Source organism: Rhinichthys klamathensis, unplaced genomic scaffold (genome assembly GCF_029890125.1).
Source record: "Rhinichthys klamathensis goyatoka isolate OS25496 unplaced genomic scaffold, OSU_Roscu_1.1 h1tg000036l_1, whole genome shotgun sequence".
In the NCBI taxonomy this organism is placed as follows: Eukaryota; Metazoa; Chordata; class Actinopteri; order Cypriniformes; family Leuciscidae; genus Rhinichthys; species Rhinichthys klamathensis.
In genome coordinates, this window is record NW_026606584.1 from 3,732,411 (window position 1) to 3,749,139 (window position 16,729).

Genomic DNA, 16,729 nt, shown 5'->3' on the forward strand with positions numbered 1-16,729 from the left:
TAACAATTACGTCAAAAATATATCTCAAAATCCATACAAAAAACTTGATTATTCGTCAGGTCACAATTGTGACCATTAGTAGAACAAAGGGAGGCTAGGTATATGGTGTTAATGGATTTATAAACTGACAAACTTCTACAGTTTAAAGACCAGGTTCAATAATTGTTTTAAGCTTTAGTTAATAGTGTTGTATTACATCAAAGACACACCATGCAAAATTTCCATTTGTCAAACAGTGACCCCTAGAGTTGCTGTGGAGTACTTGTATTTTTTCTGAATATTAACTTAATGAACTAATATCTAATATGCCCATGACAATTTAGAAACTGAAAATAGAACATAAAAATATGTATTAGATCTAATATAACAAAATTACAAGATTATAAAATGCATTGCGTGAATTCTTGTTTAAAGAGAAGTGTTTAATCTACAATTAAACTAGGAATGTTTGACAGAATAGTGAATATTATCAGGAAACCTGCTCCAGACTTTAGGACCCACATGCAAAAACAAAACATTCTCTCCTTTAGTGCAGTTCAATATCCTAAGTAGTACCAAAAGTCCAGAATTGTAAGATTCTTACAAGAACCTGTTAATCTTAATGTTGTAAAATAATATTTTATTGATCTATATACTGCATCTTGGACTAACTTTATTTGTTAAAGGTGCAGGACAACCACCTAACAGTGAATCACAATAATATCAACTAAACTCATTAAACGTAACATGCTGTCCATTTAAATACTAAATCTTCATTTTGAGTTATTTCTCATTTGAACTATGGAACTTCTACATCTATGGAAACACATGACTTCCCAGGGGCTCAATGAGTGACAGGCATATGACCCAGAGATTGTGGGTTCAAGTCCTTTGTCTTACAACTTTATAAAGTTGTGTCATTTCAATTTCTTTATCATACTGAAAAGCATTGTACTATTCTTTCTTCCTATTAAATACAACGTGTGTTTCATTTATATGCAAAGTCTTTATTTTGAGTCCATTCTCTTTTTTACTACTGAACCTCGGCAGCTGGATGATCTCATTTCTTTTGTGAGGTAAGAAGTTAATGAGTAAGAATACTTTGGTTATTAAAGTTTCTTTTAAAGTTTGGAAAGCAAAGTATTTTTAAGTACTTTTTGAACCCATGGAACCATTGAAGGCTTGGCCCCGTAAGGCTGCTTGCAGCTTTAATTAGGGGCCAAGCACCGAAGGTGCAGAGGCACCTATTGTATCTGTTAGTTTTCTTATTATTATTATTCCGTGAATGGGAGTCTATGGCAGCCCTATGAACAGTAAGTAGGAAAATGATGAAATTTGGCACACTTGTAGTGATGCTAATGAATAGTAATTGGACCAATTTTTGACCCTCTAGGACCAACTCTATAGCGCCACCACCAGTTCATAAATTCAACATTGAAATGGTTATAACTTTTAAACCCTTTGATCTAGAGACATCAAACTTGGTACACCTGATTCCACTCATCATGCTGATCACAACCAATACCTTACATTAAGACCCCGCCCATTACAGTAGTGGCCATTTTGAAATGTACAGTATTCCGTTTTTTCGCTACTCCTCCATCAAATTTTGTCCAATTTTCTCCAAACATGGGCTCAAATGATCGTCAGACTGAGCCGCATAAAAGTACTGTTCCCGACTTTTTTTACTCATCTTTGTTCAAAAGTTATGGTGTCGCAAACTTAACGAGGTCCACCCAAAATTGGCTAAGAGGCTGTATCTCGGCCAAAGTTTGATCAATTGAAATGAAAATTGGTACACTTCATCGGAAGCATGTTCTGAGGTCCCAGGCCAAAGTTGGGAATGGCGCCACCTACGGGTCATGAGATATGACAAATTGCTATTTTGGCCAATAACTTTTGAACAGTTTGTCAGAAATTCATAATTGTGGTATCTATGGATTCCTTGCATCATGCCGAATCCGTGGATATCGATTTTGCCATGATGGGATGTACCACGTGTCCGCCATTTTGAATTTTGTCATTATTTGCAATATCTTTTAAACTATTTGAAATTTCCTCACCACATTTGGTATGGATCATCATTAGCATGCCCCGAAGGTACATTAGAAGTTTGATCACAGCGCCACCTAGTGTTCCAGAGATGTCATTGTTTTTTTTAAAAACGCTTATAACTTTTGCTATCATTGCTTGAAATTTGATTTCTTTATGTCAATATATTCCTTGGCTTATGCCGATTTCAACGATATCTCATATGCTATTTTCCAACAATGTGACTGGCCGCCATATTGGAGCGAATGTAAAACAGTTTTTTCGCTACTCCTCCTTCAAAATTTGTCCAAAATTGTCCAAAATTTGCTCAAATGATCTTCGGACCGAGCCGCACAGAAGTACTGTTCCCGATTTTTTTGCTATACTGGAAAAAAAAAAGTTATGATGTCGCAAATTTAACAAGGTCGACCCAACATTGGTTCAGAGGCTGTAACTTGTGAACAGTTTGTCACAAAATCATAAAATTGGTGTCTATCGATTCCTTTCATCATGTCAAATCCGATGATATCTATTTTGCCAGGATTGGATGTACCACGTAATAAGCTAAATTAGCATTAAGATAGCTTAGCATGCTTATGGAACTTTTTTTGTGAACTCATTCTCACACTGAACCCTCTCCTCTGCTGCATTGAAATTCACGTCCTCTGAGTGGCGCAATCGGCTAAACCATGTGTTACAAATCCCGAGCCGTTCCGATTGTGGGTTCGAACCCCGTGTTGGATGAGTATAAAAATTGTGTTGATTCCTGCATTGTTCTAATCTATTGCGCTGCAGCAGCTTGTTTTCATTTCATCCATAAGTACTTCTGAACCTATCTCTTCTTCATGTACATTCTATTTCTGCTCTTTTTTCTCTTCTGGCTCCACATTAGCTAACCATAAGTTACATTAGCATTAAGAGATCTTAGCATGGTTAACTGGTTGAGATGCCAAGTAATTCTTTTGTGTGATTATTGTGTGCTCATTCTTACACTGAAGCATATCCTCTGCAGCTTAAGCGTAAGCTTAACCATGTGCCATGAGCCAAAACCATTGTGTTACAGACATAGTGTCTTTCTGAAAAGTAATCATTAGAATATGATGTGGCACATTCATATAAAGATTCATGCTTGACTTGATTAATGGAACTTTGGCATCTTGGTAAAAAACATATAAAAAAAAAAACAATTTTCCCCAATGGTCCTACTAGATGAGTAACAGTCACATCACCCAGAGATTGTGAGTTAGAGTCCTGTCCAACTTTATAAAATTGTTCCTTTATTATCCAGGTAAGCATTGTTTTAATCTTTCTTTTGGTTTTAGACACATTGTTCATTCTTTCATTCTCGAGTATCCAGAAAGTTTTGTGAAAAAAAGGATTGCTATAGCGGTCCTTGACAATCTACTATTCTTGCAATGTAAGCGGTTTTCTTCATATTAATACTTTTTGCCTTTGTGTGTTCATGGTCATGTCAATTTCCTTTTGTGTATTGTGTGTAGTGAGCTAGAGAGTAGAAGGGTGTGATTGGATGTTTGTCATGGTCTAAGTAAACTTAATTTTTTTTAATTAGGCTGGCTTTTATAAATTTCAAGTTAACTACATAAAGCTTTAAACCAAACAAATGCATATATAATAGTTTAACTTTGCTCACTGACAATACTTAAAGTTAAAACATTCAAGTTTGACAACATTTTAACTGTTGTCCTGAAGACAGTCACTTACTAATTTTAATATTTCAAAATAAAAACAACTGTTAAAAAATTATAGCTTACTACAAATTAAATGAAAATTATGTAAATGCTCGATCCACTAAGCTGTTTTATGATGCACTTTTTGTAAAAGACACCAAGTTTGTAGAATCAATTCATATACTAAATATAGTGTCTACATCCATTTAATACAAGTAGAAAATCAAAGACATTAAAATGAAGTATATGGCTACAGAGACAAAGTATATTTCACTCAATTTATTTAAAAAAAAATCTTTATTACTTTATTTAACATGTTGTGCCTTAATACCCCAGTGAGCAAGCCAAAAAGGCGACAGTGGCAAGGAAAAACTCCCATAGATAGCAGTGTGGAACATCATGGACCAAGGGCTGGAGCATAATCAGCGTAGTGGCAAAGGAAGAAACCTTGAGAGGAACCAGACTCAGCAGGGGCAGGCCATCCTCTTTTGGCTGGCACATATTAAAGTAACTATACATAGGCCAAATGTAATACAAGCCATCCATTCAACATTGTTACTGTGGAGATTATGTATTCATTTGTAAAATAACAATTGACTATTGACTGCCTGCATAGGTTTAAAGTTTTTTCAGAACATTTTTTGAATTGATAGTTCAGAAGAATGTTGTTGTCACTATTTCTAGAAGGGGAAAAGAAATAAACCAAATCACAAAAATGATATGTTTTCAGTAACTAGTTTGAATATATGCATTATACATTACCTTTTTTAATCAGTTGTACACTTTAGAGAAGTTAATGCCGCATACAATCTTTTCATTGGTATATGTGAAGAAGTTTTGACTTCAGTGCATTTCAGATATCTGAAAATATTACATTCATTGAACAAAGTGCTATAAGTAAAGTCTTCACATTAAACATTTCACAACTAACATAGCCATGGTCTGTTACCTTTCTGTTTGTGGACATTTGTTTAGGGATATGTGGACTTCAAAATATCAACAGTAGTTATTGAGTTGCTGCACAAACCTGAAAGTGTACCATTAGATTAATCAGTGCATTTATAAATGTCCACAACTTAAATTTACTTTAATAAAACGTACTGTTTTATCAGTTGTGCGCTTCTTTATAAAAGTTCAGGAGCACAGAATCTTGTGATGGGTATATGGAGGAAATTATGACTTCGGTGAATTTCAGAAATCTGAAAATATTACATTCATTCAACAAAGTGCTATAAGTGAAATCTTAACATTAAACATTTCATAACTAACATGGACATGGTCTGTTAGCTTACCTTTTGTGGAAATTTGTATAGGGATATGTGGACTTCAAAATATCAACAGTAGTTAGCGTTGCTGCACAAATCTGAAAGTGTACCATTAGTAGATTAATCAGTGCTTGTATAAATGTCTACAACTTAATTTACTTCAATAAAACTTATGGTCTTAATAGTTGTGTGATTCTTTATAAAAGTTCATGGTGCAGATAATCTTGTGATGGATGTATGGAGGAAGTTAGGACTTTGGTGAATTTCAGAAATCTGAAAATATTACATTCATTCAACAAAGTGCTATAAGTGAAATCTTAACATTAAACATTTCATAACTAACTTGGACATGGTCATAACTAACATGGACATGGTCTGTTAGCTTACCTTTTGTGGACATTTGTTTAGGGATATATGGACTTCAAAATATCAATAGTAGTTATCGAGTTTCTGCACAAATCTGAAAGTGTACCATTAGATTAATCAGTGCATTTATAAATGTCCACAACTTAAATTTACTTTAATAATAAAACTTACCGTTTTATCAGTTGTGCGCTTCTTTATAAAAGTTCATGGAGCAGAGGATCTTGTGATGGGTATATGGAGGAAATTATGACTTTGTTGAATGAATGTAATATTTTCAGATTACTAAAATTCACCCAAGTGCTATAAGTGAAATCTTAACATTAAACATTTCATAACGAACATGGACATGGTCTGTTAGCTTACTTTTTGTGGACATTTGTATAGGGATATGTGGACTTCAAAATATCAACAGTAGTTAGAGTTTCTGCACAAATCTGAAAGTGTACCATTAGTAGATTAATCAGTGATTGGATAAATGTCCACAACTTAAATTTACTTCAATAAAACTTACTGTCTTAATAGTTGTGCGATTCTTTATAAAAGTTCATGGTGTAGATAATCTTGTGATGGATATATGGAGGAAGTTAGGACTTTGGTGAATTTCAGAAATCTAAAAAATATTACATTCATTCAACAAAGTGCTATAAGTGAAGTCTTCATATTAAACATTTCACAACTAACACAGACATGGTCTGTTAGCTTACCTTTTGTGGACATTTGTATAGGGATATGTGGACTTCAAAATATCAACAGTAGTTAGAGTTGCTGCACAAATCTGAAAATGTACCATTAGATTAATCAGTGTTTGTATAAATGTCCACAACTTAAATTTACTTCAATAAAACTTACTGTTTTATCAGTTGTGCGCTTCTTTATAAAAGTTCATGGAGCAGAGAATCTTGTGATGGGTATATGGAGGAAATTATGACTTCTGTGAATTTCAGAAATCTGAAAATATTACATCCATTCAACAAAGTGCTATAAGTGAAATCTTAACATTAAACATTTCATAACTAACATGGACATGGCCTGTTAGCTTACCTTTTATGGGCATTTGTATAGGGATATGTGGACTTCAAAATATCAACAGTAGTTAGCGTTGCTGCACAAATCTGAAAGTGTACCATTAGTAGATTAATCAGTGCTTGTATAAATGTCTACAACTTAATTTACTTCAATAAAACTTACGGTCTTAATAGTTGTGTGATTCTTTATAAAAGTTCATGGTGCAGATAATCTTGTGATGGATGTATGGAGGAAGTTAGGACTTTGGTGAATTTCAGAAATCTGAAAATATTACATTCATTCAACAAGTGCTATAAGTGAAGTCTTCACATTAAACATTTCACAACTAATATAGATATGGTCTGATAGCTTACCTTTTGTGGACATTTGTATAGGGATATGTGGACTTCAAAATATCAACAGTAGTTAGAGTTGCTGCACAAATCTGAAAGTGTACTATTAGTAGATTATCAGTGCTTGTATAAATGTCCACAACTTAAATTTACTTCAATAAAACTTACCATCTTAATAGTTGTGCGATTCTTTATAAAAGTTCATGGTGCAGATAATCTTGTGATGACATATGGAGGAAATTATAACTTCAGTTCATTCAGAAATCTGCAGAGATTACATACATATAACAAACTGCTTGATGAAAGTGAAGCAGTTTACACAAAAACATATTGCCATTAATGTAGATAATCTGTTAACTGAAATTGACATGCTTTCATTCAAGCTTTGCAGACATAGCTGATCAAAAAAGATATTATTTTTATTTTGTGTGCTTCTATAGAGGAGTTCATGGAGCAGAAAATCTTGTGATGGGTATATGGAGGAATTATGACTTCAGTGTTTCAGAAATCTAAAAAAAAAAATTTACTGACAAAAAGGTAAGATAACATACAGTTTATAAATCTGAAATTATATTGTTAGTTGATAGTGCCTTAAATATTTTCTTTTTAAACTATTAAAATGTACACAATCATGTCAACTTACCTTTCTATGTGAAGTTTTCTAGATCATTTTTAGATGTTTTCTTGTAATCCTATTAACTTAATTGCATTTTATAAGACAACTGTAGGAATGCAGGCAGTCTTTGTGGATGCTTCCTATGCTGATTGGAAGCATCCAGTGTTGTTTGGATGGCTTAGACTGGCAGAAATTAGATCAAAAACAAATTCAGCTAAAAAACAAAACCATTGTCTAAAATGAAGAAAAATCAAACACAAATTTAATGCATAAAAACTACAAAAACCTTGACTGGATGTAGCTTTGGAGCTCCAGAAAGAAGAGCAATTATGGGAGGTGCTGGTTTGTGCCCGATGAACAATGGATAGAACTTGGTATGGAATGGTCAGAACTGTATAGACCTTGGAATCTCAAGATGTGCGTCACATTGTACGAACAAAAACAGAATAGACAGTGTAATTATATACATTTCTTAGTTCAGCGTGCTGCATAAATCAGACATATTACCTTACATGAGTAAACCTTTCTTGATAGCATACTAGTGGACTTGCAGAAATTACAACAAATGAATCATTTTCTTATTGAAATGATTTGAAATAAATGGTCTAATAACATACCGTTTTCATTTGTGAACTTGAACAGACCTTCATGGACCTCAATCTCAGATTAATTGTAGCAGGGTAGGGGCACAGAAAAGAAAAATGCAGTTATACAGTCTTCATTATGTGTCAGAAATGTCAATTACCTTACTGAAACTAGTATTGCTTCATGGTAACTATAGTAAGTTGAAACAATTTCAATTGTAACATTTTCTGCATCTTTAATATAGACATGGTCTATTAACGTACCCTTTTCAGTTGTAGGACATTGCACATGTTGACTGTATCCATGGACTTCCATTAGTGTCCCAATTGAAGATGATGTTAAGATGTCCTCATTGAAGTCTCCCATAATTACTTTCTTTCCTGGATGTTTTTCCAGCTCAGTAATGACATGTAACAGATTTTGTCGAAACACATCAATTTGATATGAATTAGGCCTGTACAGCAGAGCAGCATTCAAACTGATATGTGGAACTGAGAAGTACAAACATTCCAAATTGCAAGGTTCTGGAATGATGACTTTAAAAAACATGTTTTCACAACAGTAGATAGCAACCCCACCTCCTCGCTGTTGTTTTAAATTACTGAAAAGGGGAGTGCTGTTGTCATAGCACTTAGCTCTTGGATTATGCTTGAAAATAAATCCTGGTATTTGTACTTGGTCTTCAACTTTTAGCCATGTTTCAGTTAAACAAATACAATCTGCATTCATAAGTTGTCTGTGAGCTTGAATATCTTGAACATGAGCTTGAAGACTTTGCACATTCTGAAGAGCAATTGTAAATATACCAGGTGTCTTTGAGAAAGTGTGACTTTCTAATGGAAATTTTGGTATATTTTTCATTGCCAAGTCAATTTGATCATTACAGTATATTACAGACTCCTTGAAGTTTTGAATAATTAGTCCATTGAGAGTTCTCACACGACTCAATGCAACATATGCTTGTCCTGAAGTAAAGATCTTGTCAAGGGATACGACAGCTTTATCTACTGTGAGCCCTTGGACTTTGTGAACAGTGCATGCCCATGCCAGTCTAAGTGGAAATTGGCGCCTTAATCCACCGTTGGTTGTGACTTGATCTTCTTGAACTTCAATTACTGTAGAATTTTGGGAAAATCTATGTCGTTGGTTTGATCTCTGAATTTTTCCCACATTTGGATCATCAAATTCCACATGAATGGCTGATGGAAAGTCATCATCATAATCATCGTCGTCCTGTTTTTGACTTCTGCTAATATGGACAACTGTACCAAAGGCTCCATTCACAAGTCCATCCGAAACATTAATATTTTTCTTTAACATAACTCTTGCTCCAACACCCAAGGAAACACATTTAGCCAAACAGGAGTTGAAAACGGTTAAATGAAATCCAACTTTTTTTTCTATCCTTCCAGTTTTTGGATTTCTCTCAAAGTCTTGAGCTCGAATACTGATTGCCTCAGGACAAACCTCATTTAGTCTCTGAATATTGTATTCATCAACCTCTTTATTTGTAGGAAATATATGAACATCACCGCATTCTTCTCCTGTTTCACGTTGCTTCAACATGTTGATGTCACCTGAGCTTAGAGGTTCATTCTTTTTACGAACTCTCAGACGATTTAAGGTTTCAGCAAAAGTTACATCTTGTTGCCGAACAACTTCAGTTAATTCAGCAATTTCAAAGTGGTTTTCCCAAAGGTTCACTCCTTTTGTATCAGCATAGAGTGGAGTTCCTTTGACAGGCGGCAGCTGATAAAAATCTCCTACAGCTACAAGACTTACTTTTCCAAAGAGGGAGTAATCACCAGTTTGTTTGATTTGTCTCAATCTCCCATGAACATATGACAAAAGGTGATGGTCAACCATGGATACTTCATCAATAATCAAAATCTGCAAACATCCAAGTTTGGAACGCAGAGAATTGATTTTGTCATCACTTAGTGGTTGATATGGCAGTTTGACATTAGCACCAATTGAAAAAGTGTGGTGTATGGTAGCAGCGCCAATGTTGTATGCAGCTACTCCAGTTGATGCACATAAAATCACACTCCGCTCATCAGGGTTGTCAGACAGCTGAGACAAGAGTCTAGAAGATTCATAGCATATTGCTTTGATTAAATGGCTTTTTCCTGTGCCTGCTCCACCAGTAACAAACAAGCGAAACGGTTCAGGATTTTCTCCATGCAGTTTTTGTAAACACCAGTCGCGAACTTTGTAAAATATTGCAGACTGTTTAGCATTTAATGATCTTAGTAAACCCAATGCTTCATCTCGAGACATTGCAGCATTACTGTTCTCAATTGTGAATGCAATTCGAGGGTTCGCTACAAGATCTGGAATAAGTGTGTCAGAATCATCTTCTTCAGGAAGTACGTTATTCTTCTTTAGCTCGATACATTCATGGCGCTCCTTCTCTGTTTCAGGACACAATGCAGCCCAAGCATCTTCCAAATCAACACCCAGCTCCAAAACCTGTTGAGCTCGGTCCATTTCATCGCTGTCCTTTTCAAACAGTGCTCGATTAGAATCAACAATAGATTTTACTTCAGTCACATTACTTCCGCATTTCACAGCACCATTGTTGTAGAAATCCTCATAAGTGTGGAACTTCTCAGGCTTCAGCTGGTAATCTTCATAATGTGGTAAAAAAAGTTGTAGCAGTGAATGATAGTACTTCTCAGGATCTTTTGTTGGTGAAAATCTTGGATACCTTATTACTGCAGGTTCAGTTCGAGTTCTTCTTATCATATAACCACAATTGTTGTCAAGCTTGATCACATTTTCTTTGTTTTGTGAAGATAGCTCAGATGTTGACAATATCCTGTATTCTGAACAAAAACTGCCCAGACACAGAATCTCAAAATGTTCTGTTTTTGGTCTACTCTTGTATCGGTCAACCAAACTATTCATCCAAAAATTCTCTTCACCACAATGGTCATCTTTGTTTTGGAGAACACGCAAAGGCAAACTCATCTTCACAGGATCAGTTCCAATTGGAATAAACTGGACTTTGCGAGAGCATTCTTTCAAGTGCATACCTGTTAGGCGATACACTGCCTCTTGTGCTGAAACTTCTCTGTTGTGTAGATATACACTTCCCAACATTTTTAATGATGATCTTGCTTCAAGATTTCCATTCATAGCTTCATTTTGTGCACGTCACAACAACAGTCCCATTTCTTGTTCTGCTTTTGTGATGTAACTAATAATATAAACCACTACAGAGTAAGCATCTGTTACATACTGGATATCCATGTTGCCTTGCCATGCACGCAATAAATGAGGGTTATATTGATTTACCCAAACATCTTTTGGACTTCGTTTCAAGACGACACTTTTCTTTTTAGAACATTTCTTGTACGCCTTCTCAAACACAGCTTGATTAATTCCAATGGATTGGAAAAAGGCATCTGTTGAATCAAAATTGACTTCAGATTCTGTTAACGCAGTTTTGATTTTCTTCAGAATTGCACTTGCAGTCTCATTTCCATCATTGCCTTTCAAGTCATCTCGTATAGCTCTTGTTATAAAGGTGCGGCTAGATGGAGGCCGTGGAAAATTAAATCTACACACTGTGTTTTTCTTCCGGCATGTCTTGGAATGTCTTCTGCTGTGCTTTTGAACACTGTTCACAGTCTCATAAAGTTCTGCGTCATCATCTCCTGGTGTCTCACAAGTGATATAATGATCTATGAAAGCAGCAACCAAAGCATCACTGTCTTCGTTGTCTTCATTTAACTTTGGAGCATTTTCAACCCAAAACAGACAATGAACATGAGGAGATCCACGCTGTTGAAACTCTACACGATAGAAGTAGTCTTTGATCTTTCCAATAGGTTGAGCAGGTGACATAATGACATCCTTCAAAAAACAATGCCATCTATAATCAAACATCCTTGCAGCAGTGACTGGGTTTCGTCGAATTAGTCCACATTTCTCAGACCAGTCAAGCTCATCAACACTGACATTTTTCTGTTCTTGCTCCAGGATGGTGTTGATCATTTCAGGCCATCTGAGATCAGCAGAGCTAAAGGATGCAAAGAAAGTTGGAATACCTAGTTGTCTTATGAGAGCAAAAAGGTCTTTTTGAGTCGATTGCCAATAGGGTGGCGTTCCACGGACTGGTCTCAAAAATTTGTATCCTTCATCATAATTCAATATTTTAGCTAACGACTCTGGGTTTGTCAGCATATCCGAGGTTACTCCTTGCAACAACCTCTTGTCCGACCCTTTTCGCAAAGCAATAGAAACATTAGATACAATTTGATCCAACTCCGACATGTATTGTGCATAGAAAATAAAGTCTGTACTCCGTGCAAAACGTCCATCTGCGTTGAGGATTCTTGCATTCAAGTATCGTGACAGTGTGATCTTTCTTTCTCTCTCATCATGGAATGTTGGACCACCAGTTGGAAAGAGAACAGGAAAACATTTTGCTTCATTGCTTTTATCAGACAATAATTTAACAGGACTGTTACCTTCAGCTGGTGCCACATTTAATACATCTTGAAAGTGCTGATCAATTACTTCTGAACCAAGATCGACAGGTTGTAAACATGTGTCTGACAAAAGACCACTCTGCTCTTTGATGTAAGTCAAGTCTTCCTCTGGCTGTTCTTCAGTATCATTTTCCTCTTCACTCTTTTCAACGTCAGCTTGTTCCTCCATTTCTTCAGCAACATTCTCTTCTGGTTCATTCAAAGAGTTGATCCATTGTTCATTAATCTCCACATCCTTGTACCATTTATTGCACCTGATCAAACGTCGCAGAGCATTTCTAACACGATCAGTGTAAACATGCTTGTACTCATAATGCCCTTTGTAGGTTAACTTGCGCTTCAGTTTTATCCTTATCATCTTGTCATCACATTCATTTCGTGGAAGAATATTTGACACATCTGCAGTATTTACAGGAACACACACCACCGGTCCATGGCAGCCATTTTGTTTTCCACGGGGAAGACAGAGTAACTTCAAAAAAGGAATATTACGTGCCACAAGATGTTGTTCCAAAGAGTTAAGACACTTTAGTTGATTTGGAATGTCCACCAAATGCATATTGTTAGCAACACTCTCTTCAGGCAGTTTTCCACTGATAATTTTTCGATGACAGGTTGGACAAATCCACAATTTGCACCTTGGAGAAAAACCAGAAGTATTATGACATTTTTCATCACAAACATGCACATACCTCAGGGTGATGCATCTTCTTGCCAAAGCAGCAATTTTGTCTCCTTTGTCTTCATAGCATTCTGGTTTGCATTCAGTAACCTGCTTTCTGAAAAGTAAACGGTGACAAACACAGCACACAAACTCTGGACCTCTACTCACTTCTTGACGAAAACCAGCAATGGCAACACCAATGTCTTTCTGTTTTTCCCTTTTTTTTGCATATACCTCACAGCCTTTTTGTATTTTACTGAAATGAAAGTTTACATCTTTGTGATATTTTGTCTTAGAATACTCACGCACTCTTACTTTAAAGTCCAGGTTTTGAAGATATTTCTTCTTGGAATACTCACGCACTCTTGTGTTAAAGGCCAGGTTTTGAAGATATTTCTTCTTGGAATACTCACGTACAGTTGCCTGAAATGAGACATTATTTTTATATTTCATCTGAGAATACTGGCAAACATGTTTCTGAAACTGAACATCACGGTATTTTGTTTTGGCATGGGCAATTTTATTCTGTCTGAAATCAATGTCACTATCATACTTGGACTTCTCATACTTCCATTGTTTCTGTCTCTTGGTCTCTTGGTCACATTCTGCAGCGTCACTTACCTTCCTTTTACGCAGACATAGCATTCTCACCTCATTTGAAGTAGCATTCCCACACTTTGCTGCGCAAATGTCTTGATCTCTGTGCTTGACACATGTCACAACTTCATAATGATTACCATTACAGTTTTTCAAATATATTGCATTGTTTACAATTACCTCTCCAGTAGGTTTGTGTGCATTCCACCGGCCATCATTAAAAGTCATTATTGTTGTTTTAAATAGATCAGCAGAAGCAAAGATGTCAATTTCAGTGACCCATGACCCAGAATAATAGACTCTAGATTGTATCAAGTAGTCCTCTACTGAAGTATACTCACTTCTCACATACCTCTCAAATATTGAAGCGTTCATTTTCAGGTGTTTGACAACTGCACGGCGAATCTTCAAATGTTTGTCCTCACTTCCACAAATCGCATATGCCAGTGATCTGAAAAAGCAGTTACCATCTGGTTTGATACTCTTTGTCTGACACGGACCTGCAATGGGACCAAAGTTTGTTGCAACATCACAGTCACTGTTATCATTTGTCAGAAGCAAAAGTTCACATAAAGCTTGCTGATCTCTAACAGTCAAGAGAGAAAAAAATATTTCTGGAATTGAAACATCAGTAATAATTATGTCATCTACAACATTTTCAACATGAGATTTTTCAACCCGTTTCTCAGAGACCTGCTCATCCTGCTTTTTTCTTCTCCCCCTTTTTCCTTTACTCGGCAATACATTACACACCGGCTGTGGCATGGGAACATTATTGCTTGTATTTTGAACTTCAACCTCAGGTAATTGAAAGTCAGGTGACCTTACCTCAGTCGTCACAGATTTGCATACCTTAGGTTTGCGTTTTAAGACTTCACTGTAAAGTGCTTTACCAGAAGAGCATGGAAAACTGCTGCGGTCTGCCTCCAGCGAGTGGGACTTCGTAACCCATTTCTCTGATAGTTCATACTGATTTTTACTTCTCCCCCTTTTTCCTTTACTCGGCAACACATTACACACTGGTTGTGGCATGGGAACATCAGTGCTTGTATTTTGAACTTCAGCCTCAGGTGATTGAAAGACAGATGACCTTACCTCAGTCGTCACAGATTTGCATACCTTAGGTTTGCGTTTTAGAACTTCACTGTAAAGTGCTTTACCAGAAGAGCATGGAAAACTGCTGCGGTCTGCCTCCAGCGAGTGAGAAACTTCAGCATCTGCATGAGCAAAAACTCCAGTTATCTCAAATCGTGGCGCAATTACCCCAAATGACTGTGCCATCTCATTAATGTAGTTATACAAAGATTCTATGGTGCTGTGATAAGCAACACAACTTGTCTCTGTCATGTTAGCATGAGAATCAACAAAGGCATACCATGAGCCCTCCTTAATAACTGCACATGTGTTGGCACAAATACATAAAAGGAAAGCATCAGCACTCAATACAGCTCGCTGAAGAGCTACATCAACTGGCATGGCCACATTCCTTAAGGATTCATCATAGTCATCAACATTAACAAATCCAGTGAGAGACTCTGCATATTCTATGGAAAAGACAGTATTACCCAGCACATGTCTCCTTGGTAATTCATGGACAGCAATGTAATGCCTACCCATGACTTCCCGGTCATTTATGTTACCCTGGTTTCGTAAAGATTCATAAAGGCGTGTTCCTGCAACCAATACACCATTGAGATCTTGTGTTGTCCAGGTCAACACGTTCTTCATCTTGCTCAACAACACTGCTATCAGACTGATGGCACCACACTGTCTGCCACGTGAATTTCCAAAGCGGGCATCACCTTGATGAAAGGAACCTTTCAGTAATGGTTTCTGTAGAAATTCAACACATGCAGGTAAAGTATTCAAAGCATTTTCATGTAAAGTTCTGTACATTTTAAAGTTTTGTTCAGAGTTCTGTGGAGGTAACTGGGTTTTTGACAGGTTTTTGACTGGGTTTTTGACAGAGTTTGAAGCAGAATTTTTGTCAGAATTTTTGTCAGAATTTTTGTCAGAATTTTTGTCAGAATTTTTGTTTTCAGCCATTTTTTTACGAGGAAGCCGCAAAACCTCGGCTCGACTTGTTTTAAGAGGGAGCTGTGCAGCCTCTGCCTGACTTGTTTTAAGAGGAAGCGGTGCAGCCTCTGTTTGCCCTTTTTTAAGAGGAAGTGGTGCAGCCTCTGCCATTTTTTTAAGAGGAAGCGGCCGAACCTCTGCTTCACTTGTTTTAAGAGGAAGCGGTGCAGCCTCTGCCTTTTTTTCAAGAGGAAGCGGCGGAACCTCTGTATTTGCACACCGTTGTGCAAGCCTCTTGGCTATGCGGGCCCTTTTCTTAGGTCGTGGCATCTGTAAATATAAACAAAAAGATTTTTATGTATACTTGCGTAACTCAAGTTGCCAGTTTTACAAAACACCCAAAAATATTTCACTGCATTACACTATAATGATTTTCTAGCCATTTTCACATAGAAATATAACAATTCTGAAATCAATAAGACTTTAATTAAGATAATTAAAATATTTGATATGCACGTATGTGAATGTACATATAAATATATATTTAATTTGGCTTGTGAAAGTCAACTTACTGAAATGCTATTTAAACTTAATATTATTAGTATTCTTTTTCTGAGACTTAAATTTCTTACTACTACTCCTCCTCCTAGAGCTTTAACTTCACATACTCCAAACTCGGCACGGACACTCAAACTGTTCTGACTCGAGTTTTTCAGACTGATCGGACTTACGGTTTTCCTAAAACCCATTGACTTAACATTGTGGAATCTTCAGATTTTCAAACTGCCCAACTGTCAAAAATTCAAATCTAAATACTTTGAAGCCCTAGACTCAATCAAACTGCCATTCTATACACTATATGAGCTATTGAGACTCATTTAAACTAATACACTCATCTATATACAGAGGCGTAGGTTTGATTTTGAAATTGGTGGGGACGGGGACATCAATTTTAGGGCTGGGTATCGATTCACGTTCAATTTCGATTCGAAAGCTCTCAGATTGATTCAATTTTGATTCTCGATTCGATTTTCAATTTCGATTCTTGATTCCTGATTTGATTCT

General features: G+C 36.3%; 1 protein-coding gene and 2 long non-coding RNA genes across 4 annotated transcripts in view; 1 reads left to right on the forward strand and 2 right to left on the reverse strand.

The window, feature by feature from the left end:
* LOC130081152 (endonuclease V-like) overlaps positions 1–16,729 on the forward strand; it is a 426,892-nt gene that overhangs the window by 377,656 nt on the left and 32,507 nt on the right. The window lies entirely within an intron of this gene.
* Positions 4,547–6,763, reverse strand: LOC130081182 (uncharacterized). Of its 2 annotated transcripts, XR_008806701.1 has the most exons (5): positions 6,709–6,763; positions 6,179–6,277; positions 6,034–6,104; positions 5,841–5,939; positions 4,547–4,725 (listed from the first exon to the last, which is right to left on the reverse strand). It is a non-coding gene; the product is annotated as an uncharacterized LOC130081182 (long non-coding RNA). The 2 variants fall into 2 exon arrangements; XR_008806702.1 differs by lacking the exons at positions 5,841–5,939; positions 6,034–6,104.
* On the reverse strand, positions 7,121–7,689 carry LOC130081181 (uncharacterized). The gene is made up of 3 exons (XR_008806700.1): positions 7,590–7,689; positions 7,331–7,486; positions 7,121–7,196 (listed from the first exon to the last, which is right to left on the reverse strand). It is a non-coding gene; the product is annotated as an uncharacterized LOC130081181 (long non-coding RNA).